At 37.6% G+C, this 10,777-nt stretch overlaps 1 non-coding gene across 1 annotated transcript; it reads left to right on the forward strand.

The window, feature by feature from the left end:
• The first annotated feature begins 8,381 nt into the window (after window positions 1-8,381).
• Window positions 8,382-8,571, forward strand: LOC131893996 (U2 spliceosomal RNA). The gene has a single exon (XR_009374790.1). It is a non-coding gene; the product is annotated as a U2 spliceosomal RNA (small nuclear RNA).
• The last annotated feature ends 2,206 nt before the right edge of the window (window positions 8,572-10,777 follow it).

Consider the following 10,777-nt stretch of genomic DNA (forward strand, 5'->3'; position numbering starts at 1 on the left):
TTCTGTGGTGGTATTGTGTTCCCTGAAATATTGTGCACGCTAATAAACTTATCTGGGGTCAGACAACAGAACAGCCACAATATTAAACATAGAGGATAGGCAGTGGTAGCACACGCCTTTAATCCTAACATTCCAGAGGCAGAAATCCCTCTGGATCTCTGAGTTCAAGGCCACATTGGAAATAGCCAGGCATGGTGACACATACCTTTAATCCCAAGAAGTGAGCCTTTAACCCGAGGGAGTGATGGCAGAAAACAGAAAGATATATAAGGCATAAGAACAGAAACTAGAAGCTTTTGGCTGGTTAAGCTTTTAGGCTTTGAGCAGCACAGTTCAGCTGAGAGGCATCCAGTCTGAGGAAAGAGTATCACCTGAGGAATTGGCAAGGTGAGGAAGCTGTGGCTTATTCTGCTTCTCTGATCTTTCAGCATTCACCCCAATACCTGGCCCCAGGTTTGATTTTGTTAATAAGACTCTTTAAGATTCCTGCTACAGAGTTCAAACTAAAATCAATCAAAAGAGATTGGGAAAGACATAACATATTCATCACAGAAAAAAATCCAACAAGATGAAGTCTCAATTCAGAACATTTATTCCCCAAATACAAGGGCACCAAAATATGTAAAAGAAAAAAAGAACTAAAGCTTAAATTGCACATCAAACCCACACACTAATAGTGAGAGACTTCAACACCCCACACACACTCACCAATGGACAGGTCTGCCACACAGAACCTTTTTTTTTTTTTTTTTTTGGTTTTACAAGACAGGGTTTCTTTGTGTAGCTTTGGAGCCTGTTCTGGAAAGCACTCTATAGACCAGGTTGGCCTTGAACTCACAGAGATCCACCTGTCTCTGCCTCCCAAGTGCTTGAATTAAAGGTATGGGCCACCATGGCCCAGCAAGAAACTTAATAGAGAAATTAGATATCTAACAGACATTATGACTCAAACAGACTTAATATATATCTACAGAACATTCCATTCTAACACAAAAGAATATACCTTCTTCTCAGCACCCCATGGAACCTTCTATAAAACTGACCACATACTCGGTCACAAAGCAAATCCCAACAGATACAAAAGAATTGGAATAACCTCATGTATTTTATTGAACCACCATGGCTTACAGTTAGATTTCAAAAGAAAAAAATTACAGAAAATCTACAATCTCATGGAAACTGAATAATGCTCCACTGAATCACAATTGGGTCCAGGAAGAAATAAAAAAATAAATTAAAGACTTCCTACAATTCAATGAAAATGAATGTACAACATACCTAAACTTATGGGACACTATGAAAGCAGTGCTAAGAGGAAAATTCATAGCAATAAATGCCCACATAAAGAAGTTTGAGAAATCTCACACTAGCAACTTAACAGCACACCTGAAAGTTCTAGACCAAAAAAAGAAGGAGGAATAGATGATAGGAAATAATCAAATAAAGGGCTGAAACCAATAACACAGAAACAAAGAGAATAGTACAAAGAATCAATGAAACAAAGAGTTGGTTCTTTGATAAAATCAACAAGATAGACAAACCCTTATCCAAACTAACCAAAAGGAAGAGAGAGAACATTCAAATTAACAAAATCAGAAATAAAAAGGGAGACATAACAACAGACAATGAGGAAATCCAGAGAATCGTCAGGTCATACTTCAAAAACCTGTACTCCACAAAATTGGAAAATCTAAAAGAAATGGATAATTTTCTGGACAGGTATCAGATACCAAAATTAAATAAAGACCAGATAAACAACTTAAATAGACCTGTAAGCTGTAAGGAAATAGAAATAGTCATTAAAAGTCCCCCTTCCCCCCAAAAAGCCCAGCACCAGATGGTTTCAGCACAGAATTCTACCTAAATTTCAAAGAAGAGCTAATATCAATATTCTTCAAATTGTTCTACACAATAGAAACAGAAGGAACATTACCAAACTCTTTTTATGAGGCTACAGTTACTCTGATACCCAAATGACACAAAGATGCAACAAAGAAAGAGAATTACACACCAATTTCCCTCATGAACATTGATGCAAAAATACTCAAGAAAATACTGGCAAACCGAATCCAGACCTGGAAAGAACAATACTCAACTTCATATGGAAGAACAAAAAATCCAGGATAGCTAAAATAATCCTGTACAACAAAGTAACCTCTGGAGGCATCACCATCCCTGACACCAAGCTCTACTATAGAGCAATAGTAATAAAAACAGCTTGGTATTGGCATAAAAGCCGACATGTGGACGAATGGAATTGAATTGAAAATCCTGACACACCTATGAGCACCCGATTTTTGGCAAAGAAGCCAAAACTGTACAATGGATAAAAGAAAGCATCTTCAACAAATGGTGCTGGCATAACTGGATGTCAACATGTAGAAGATTGCAAATAGATCCATATCTGTCATCATGCACAAAACTCAAGTCTGAGTGGCTCAAAGACCTCAACATAAATCCAATTAGTCTGAACCTTATAGAAGAGAAAGGAGGAAGTAGTCTTGAATGCATTGGCACAGGAGACCACTTCCTAAATATAACACCAGTAGCACAGACACTGAGAGCAACAGTTAATAAATGGGACCTTCTGAAACTGAGAAGCTTCTGTAAGGCAAAGGACATTGAAAATAAGACAAAATGACAGCCTAAGAGGGATGCATGGATCACCCCAGGAAGGGGAAATAAATGAGATCTCCTGAGTAAACTGAGGAAGGGGGACAGTAGAGGGTAGAGGACAGGGGGTGAGAACATAAGGGAATGGGATGGTTGAGCTGGAACAGGGATGGAGTGGGAGAGCAATGAAAGATACCTAGATAGAAAGAGACATCATGGGGATAGAGAGAAACCTGGAGGTAAGGAAGTTCCCAGGAATTCACAAGGATGATCCCGGCTTAGACTACTAGCAATAGTGGAGAGGGTGCCTGAGCTGGCTCATCCCAGTAATCAGATTGGTGAATACCCTAACTATCATCACAGAGCCTTCATCCAGTAACTGATGGAAGCAAAGTGAAGCTCTTTCCTTCTGTGGTGTCTCTCCAGCGCCCTCTAGTGACAATGCTTAACATCGTGCCTAGCCAGGAAGGGAAAACAGCGCCAGAGTTAATTCAGATCAGGCACACACTGAATTTGGAGATGAGAGGAAGTGAGTTGACAGCAGACATAGAAGGGGATAATTTTAGGAGTTCTAGTAGTTTTTAATAGAGTTGATAGCACAGCATTTAAGCTACTAAGACATGTTTTCAATGTATTTGTATAGCTCAATAGGCAATTACTAGATATACCGTCAAGCATACAACAATAGATTGCCACAGCTGTACTAGCAGCCAATATTTTTCAGGAGTAAACAGAGAACGCTAGGAAGCAAAATATTAATTTTATGGAAGTTTATTTTTGTTTGTTTTTCTGCTTTGCTTTGAGTTTGTATTGCAACTGCCATTGTTGTGTTTGGAAAACATTGTTTCCTTGAAGTTATCCACCACCTTTGGCTCTTATAATAGTTCTGCCTTTCCTCCATGAACATTCTTGAGCATTTTTAGGGGGGCGATATGTATGTCCAGTTTAGGGCTGAGCACCCCTACAGTCTCTTATTCTCTGCACACTGGCCAATTGAGCATCTCGGTCAATTACTTTCTATTGCAAAAAGAATCTTTGGTATGAGGGTTGAGAGATGCACTGACCTATAGGTAAGTACAGTAGTCAGTTATTAGTAGTCATTTAAATGCTATGTCCACTTAGCAGAGTAATACTAGTAGCTTTCCCTTTGGGCATATGGCCACAGTTTTGTGGCCCTATAACAGTGCTGTGTATGGGTTCTATCTCACGGAGTGGGCCTTGATCCTCTCAGAAAGTAGCTGATTATTCACATTGCATTCATGCTATAGTTGTACCAGTGGGCATATCTTGTCAGGTTAGTCATTATTGTAGCTTGCTGAGTTCACAACTGGATGATACTGATGATTACTTTTCTTCTCCAGTAGCATGCACAGCACCTTTTAGCATTACAAAAGCTAAGGAGGAAAGCAGGGGTGATTATCACTTCCAGGTGAGTATCACCTTAGTCTCTCCATGACATGACTCAAGGACATGGTGTATTCAGCAATAGGGTCTTATGTCAAGTTCTGAAGGGTAGCCAAGAGTATTGACCATGATATGTAATGCTTGGGCTGGAGGGTCTATAGAAGCCCATTGACCAATAACTCAAAAAAGAGGTAACCCTGTTCTTGGTAATGGAAGTTTTATTTGTTAGCCTGTGATGTCTAGTAAGGGGTATTGTCTCCCCATTATAGGAAAACTCTATTTTCACCCTTGCAATGTATGTATATATGTTAGGGGGCTTCTACAGTAGGTTTCCATGTGACTTTTTCAGAAGGCCTTTAATATTAGTTGTCTCTTCTCATATTTTACCCACCATTCTGCCCTCCCACCTCACCTTGCTTAATCCTCTCTGCTTTCTTATTCTTTTTCCTTACTTTATATCATTGTGTTCCATGTCTCCTTCCTTGTTAGATCACTATAATAGTGTGATATTTTGTTCCCCAAAATATTGTATACCCTTATAAACTTATCTGGCATCAGAGAACAGAACAGCCACTAGATATAGAGGCCAGAAAATGGTGGCACACACACCTTTAATCCTAGCCTTCTGGAGGCAGAGATCCACCTGGATCTCTGTGAGTTCAAGACCACACTGGAAACAGCCAAGCATGGTGACTCACGCCTTTAATCCCAGGAAGTAATGGCAGAAAGCAGAAAGGTATTTAAGGTGTGAAGACCAGAAACTAGAAGCTTTTGGCCTGGTTAAGCTTTTAGGCTTTTGAGCAGCAGTTCAGCTGAGATCCATTTGGATGAAGACTCAGAGGCTTCCAGTCTGAGGAAACAGGATCAGGTGAGAAATTGGCGAGGTGAGGAAGCTGTGGCTTGTTTTGCTTCTCTGATCTTCCAGCATTCACCCCAATACCTGGCTCTGGGTTTGTTGATTAATAAAACTTTTCATGATTCATGCTACATAATAGAATGATTTAAAAATGATTTTAAACAGAAGAAAAAGAAAAACTTCAGATTTTGCAACTTCTTTGCTTCAGAACGGACAAACAAAAACCACCTTTTCTAAGTAGATCAATGAGACAAATGTATTTAGTGACTAGTCATGTCTACTTGGTCTCCATTCTAGATTTTAGACATTGCTCCTACTTCTTACATATATGCATGAATGCATTATAGTGTAGTCTAGAATCAACATATGGGGGAGAATGTTTTTTTTTTCCGTGTTTGTGCCATACCACTTATATTTTCCAGATCCATTCATTCTCCTGAATTTTTCGTTTTTCTTTACAGCTGTGTAATATTTCATTATGTGTATGTTCCACAACTTCTTTCCCCATTCCTCTGTTGGTGGACATGAAGGCTGGTACTGTTTCATGATAGCTATTGTAAATAGAGCAAAAATAAACATGTGTTTGTAAATCTCTCTGTGGTAGGATGTGGAGTTCTTATGTTCAGGAGTGGTACATGTGGGTCATATGGTAGTTCTATTTTTAATTTTTTGAGGAACCTTCACTGGATTTCGTAATAACTATGCTAATTCAGACTCTCACCAACAGTAAATAAAGCTATTTATTTTCCCATATTAACCTCTCTGGGATAGGACATTGGATACCCTGGAGCAGTAAATGCAAACAGTTGTTAGCCTGGGTGTTGGGTACTGAACTTAGGTCTTCTTGAAGAATAGAAACTGCTCTTAATTGCTGAGGTATCCCTCCAGCCCTTAGATTTCTGACTGTGGTGAAGTAGTATCTCAAAGTAATTTTAATTTTCATCTCTGTTTTTTTTTCAGTCCTTTGTATATTCTGGATGTTAGCCTTCTGTCTGAAGGGTAGCTAGTAAATATCTTCTCCCATTCTATGGGCTGTTTGCTCTGTTGGTAATTCCTTTTTCTGTGAAGAGACATTTTAATTTTGTGTAGTCCCATCTACTGGAATCTTGGGGCTAGTTTCTATGCTGCTGAAGTTCTGTTCAGAAAGTTTTTACCTACCCAGTGTCTTGAAGACTATGGTCCATGTTTTCCTTTTTCAGAATTTCATGTTTTAAATACACTTTGAATTGACTTGTTTAGAGTGAAAGATATGAATTAATAATGACTTTAATAATGCTAATTAATACCTTCTATTCTGCAGGTGGAAATCCAGTTTTACCAATAACAGTTGTTAAATAGACTTTTTCCACTGCATTTTTTTTATCACCTTCATAAAAGTTAGATGCCTGCAGATTTGTCGGTTTATTTTGGGGTGATCTTATCTGTTCCGTTGGTCTAATTGTCTGTTTTTAGTCTAGTACCAGACTGTCATTGTCACTGTAGCTTTGCAGTATAGTGTAAAGTCAGATATTATGATACTTACATCTGTATTCTTCCTCTTTAGAATGGTTTTGGTGATTTGTGGTCCTTTGTGGTTCCATTATGAACTCTTGGATTAATTTATCTAGGCCTATGAGATATATCAGACCCTTTTTAAACTGTTTGAAGATATCATACACACATATAATTTGTTTTGATCATATCTTCCCATCCATACCTCCCCTCTAGTTTAGCCCTTTTACACTGCCTTTTCTTCTCAATGCCATGTGCTAAAAAACAAAAACGCAAAACAAACACCCCTCCCCCCAAAAAAACCCAAACACCAAATCTACTTAGTGTTTTCTAAAAGCATTGGTACAGGACTATCTACTGGATTATGAGGAGCCTCTCAGGGGCTACCCCTATGAAGAAAATGGACTCCCCCTTCCTTAGTAGACATTAGTTGCAAATAGCTCTATAGATAGGGGTGGAATTTCATGAGTCCTCCTCTATACTTACTGAGACTTTGGTTGGCTTGATCTTATGAAGGTCTTATGCACACAGTCCCTGTCTCTGTGAGTACATGTGTCTCTGTCATGTCCTACGCTTCAGGCATTGATTCCTATGGTTCCTACAATGCTCATCAGGAAGATCAGCCTATAAATCTCTTTTTTTTTTGGGGGGGGAGGGAGGCATCTTTGTTTGTTTTTGGTACAGACTAGTCCTGACTTTACAAAAGGAACTTGGAAGTGTTTCTTTCTATCTTGTATGGAATAACTAGGACCATGGGTGGTAGTTCTTTAACGTTCTGGTAGAATTCTCTACTGAGATTCAGTTGTGATATTTTTCATATACTTGCTTCTATCTCATTGGCCATAATGGGTGTGTTTAACTTATTTACTTACTCTTGATTTAATTTTGGTAGATCGTATGTGTTTAGAACTTCATTTGTTTCTCTTAGATTTTCCAGATTACTGAAATGTACAAATTTTAGAATGTGTCCTTTTGATTCTCTGAATTTCCTCAGTATCTGTTAAACCTCTCTTTTCATTTCCAGCTTTATTAACTGGAGTCCTATCTCTCTCTCTCTCTCTCTCTCTCTCTCTCTCTCTCTCTCTCTCTCTCTCTCTCAATTTGATTAAGGGTAGTAAATCTTGTTAATAGTTTTTAAAAATTTAATTCTTTGTTTCATTGATTTTGTTTTATCTTGTTTATTTCAGAAAATTTTAATTAGAAAACAGATTATAATCTATAATATTCTTATTTCTATTTTATTCATTTAAGGGATGTTTTTTATTATCTCTTTCTATCTACTGTTTTGGCATGTTTTTAATTTTGTTTTTCCAAGGCCTACAAGTGAATAATTAAGTTATCAGCTTGACATATCTCAAAATTTTTTTGTAGGCATTTTTACTGTGAGATTTCCTTGTTGGCTTTCCTTCATTGTGTCCCATACATTTTTAAATGTTGTGTTCTCATTTTCATTCAATGTTAGGAATATAAAATTTTCTTCTTGACCCAATTATCATTTAGTTTGTTGTTTAATTTGTGTGCATTTTGTTGTTTCTATTGCTGTTGATAGTTAGCTTTATCCCATGGGTTGGGTAGAATGCAGGGTGCTATTACCATCATTCTATATTTGTTGAGATTTGCTTTGTGTCCTAATATGTGGTAAATCTTGGAGAAAGTTGCAAGGACTGCTGAGAAGAATGTGTATTTTTTAATATTTGGATGGAATGTCATGTAGATATATGTTTTGTTTAGTTTTTTTTTAGATGACCTGTCTATTTTTGACATTAGGGTCTTGAAATCATCTACTGTCACTGTGTTGAGATTAATCTATGGCTTTAGATGTAGCAGTTTTCTTCTATGAAATTGGGCTCACCTGTGTGTGTTGCATACACATTTAGAGTTGTAATATGCTCTTGATGAGTTCCTTTAATGAGTATAAAGCAACACTCCTTATCTCTTACGAATAATCTTGCTTGAACTCTATTTTTATCTCAGATATTAAAATACTTATGCTCTCTTTTTTCTTAGTTCCATTTGGATTGCTTCTCGGCCTTTTGGCTAAGATCAAGTGTAGTTCCATTTGGTTGGAGAAACTATTTTATTCTTGTATCTTGAGGTGATGTCTATTGTTGATAGTAGGGTGTGCTTCTTAGAGGCAGCAAAAAGATGGATCCTGTTTTCTCATCCAGTGTGCCAGTCTGTGTCTCTTTTGAGTAACTGGAACCATTAATACTAAAAGTTATTACTAATGTGTGTATTAATGGTTGAGTTTTGGTATTTCTTATACCTCTTTTGATGAACTCTTCTGGATTTGTTTATTTATTATGAGGTTTCTCAGGTGTATTTAACCTTGACTTTAGTCTGAAGTATCCTTTACTCTGTAGAGCTGACTTAGTGATTATAAATTACTTTCATCTTTTTTGATCATGGAAAGTGTTTTTTTTTCCTCCTTCAACTAAGGTAGGTAGTGTTACTGGCTAACATGACCTGGATTTGCATTTATGGTCTTTCAGAACTTGGAATACATCTTTCTATATTTGTTTGGCTTTAAAATTCTCAGATGAATTACCCACTGTTATTCTAATGGGCATTTCTTTATAAGTGACCTCATTTTTCTCTTTTGCAGCCTTTAATATACCTTTCTCTGTCCCTTTAAAGTTTGAACTACAATGTCGTGGAGAGTGTCTTTCCTAGTCCTATCTAAATGCCATTATATGCCTTTCATACCTGATGCCATCTTTTTCTCTAGAATGGGAATTTTTTTCTTTTATGATTTTATTGAAAATATCTTTATTCCATTATTATTGTTTTCTTCTCTTTCTCTTATGTGTCTGATACAAAGTTTGGGTCTTTTTATGGTGTCCAGGAGCTATCCCTCATTCTGTTCATAGTTCCTTTCAAATGCATCATTGGTCTTTGCAGAGTGATCTAGTTCCTTTACCTTGTCCCTTAGTCCTGAGTGTCTGCTTTTACATGACCCATTCTGTTAGGCTTTTCACTAAAGTTTATATCTGGCTTTACAGTTTTCTTTTGACTATTATTTCAGTTTGGGTTTTCCTTAGTAATTCTATCTCAATTTTCTTATCTTGTATTCTATCTCAATTTTCTTATCTTGGATACTTCCTTTTTTCATTCTTCTCTTGTTTTTTTTCCCCTCTTGGAGCATATTCATTTCTTCTTTGACTTGTTTGAACATACCAACAATCATTCTTTTGAATACCTTGTCTGGAAATTTTTTTACAGGTTGTTTAAAATTTGTTTAAGATTATTTATTTTATGTATATGAGTGTGTTTAGTTTCCTGCATAGGTCAGAAAAGGGCACGATTGCTCTGAAACCAGAGTAAAGATAGTTGTGATTCACCGTATGGGTGCTGAGTACTGAATCTTGATCTTCTGGGAGTGCAACAAGTGCTCTTAACTGCTGAGCCATCTCTCTACCCCTTACATGATGTGCCATGGTTATGGGATAAATGATTTGTGAAGGAGATAAGATGTCATGGGTTGTAATGTTTTTTTTTTTCTGCTTCTGCACTGGGATGTGCATATCTGTAATTTGTTTGTTGGTTTCATTTTTTTCTTTCTTTCTTTTGCATATTTTATTTTTAAAACTCAAAATGGGCTTTGGAGAGATGGCTCAGTAGTTAAGATTTATTGCTTTTGCAGGGCCCTGGATTTGTTTCCCAGCACCCATATGATGGTTCACAACTGCCTGTAACTCCAATTTCAGAGGATCAGATGCCCTCTTCTGACTTCTATGGGCACCAGGCATGCACCTAGTGTACATACATACATCCAGGCAAAACTTACATGTAAAATATTATAAATAAATCTTAAAAACAAAAACTTCACATTCCCCTTTTCTTCCGGTGGTGGCATTTGCAATGTTCAGTGAACTTATTTCTATGTGGTAGACTTTGTTTATATGATAATTGTAAAGCAACAGTTTGGACACTAGAGGGAGACTTTAACTTTTTGTTTTTTATTTTCAGACCTCAGCGACGTGTTGGAAAGAAAAGATCTGTCTTCCACGGGAGGTAAATCCAGACTGGTTTGTAGTGACATTTAGGCTCACATGTTGCAGGTGACAGCGGTCGTTAGCTTCCTTCCACTGGCCTTCATCAGCTGCAGTATGGTCACTCTTTTCCAGACTGGTTGACGACTTTTATCCATCCCTCTTACCAGCTCCAGGCCAGCCCACCCTCCCAGCCTCTGGCTGTAGCTCTGGCTGGGCTTCACTGGCCTTTTTAAGGTGGTACTGAGTTATCTCTCAACTTTTGATGTCACTTGCACCTCAGAATCCTGACTCCAGACCTTTTCATCAGTGCTCAGTGGAGTGCGGCTAGTAAATGTGGGAAGTTCACATTCCACACGAGAAAGCTCTTCTAGAAGTGTAGAGCGAGCATACAAATTGCATCCTCCTTTGTTTTCTCTGA

This window comes from Peromyscus eremicus, chromosome 16_21, assembly GCF_949786415.1.
Source record: "Peromyscus eremicus chromosome 16_21, PerEre_H2_v1, whole genome shotgun sequence".
NCBI lineage: Eukaryota > Metazoa > Chordata > Mammalia > Rodentia > Cricetidae > Peromyscus > Peromyscus eremicus.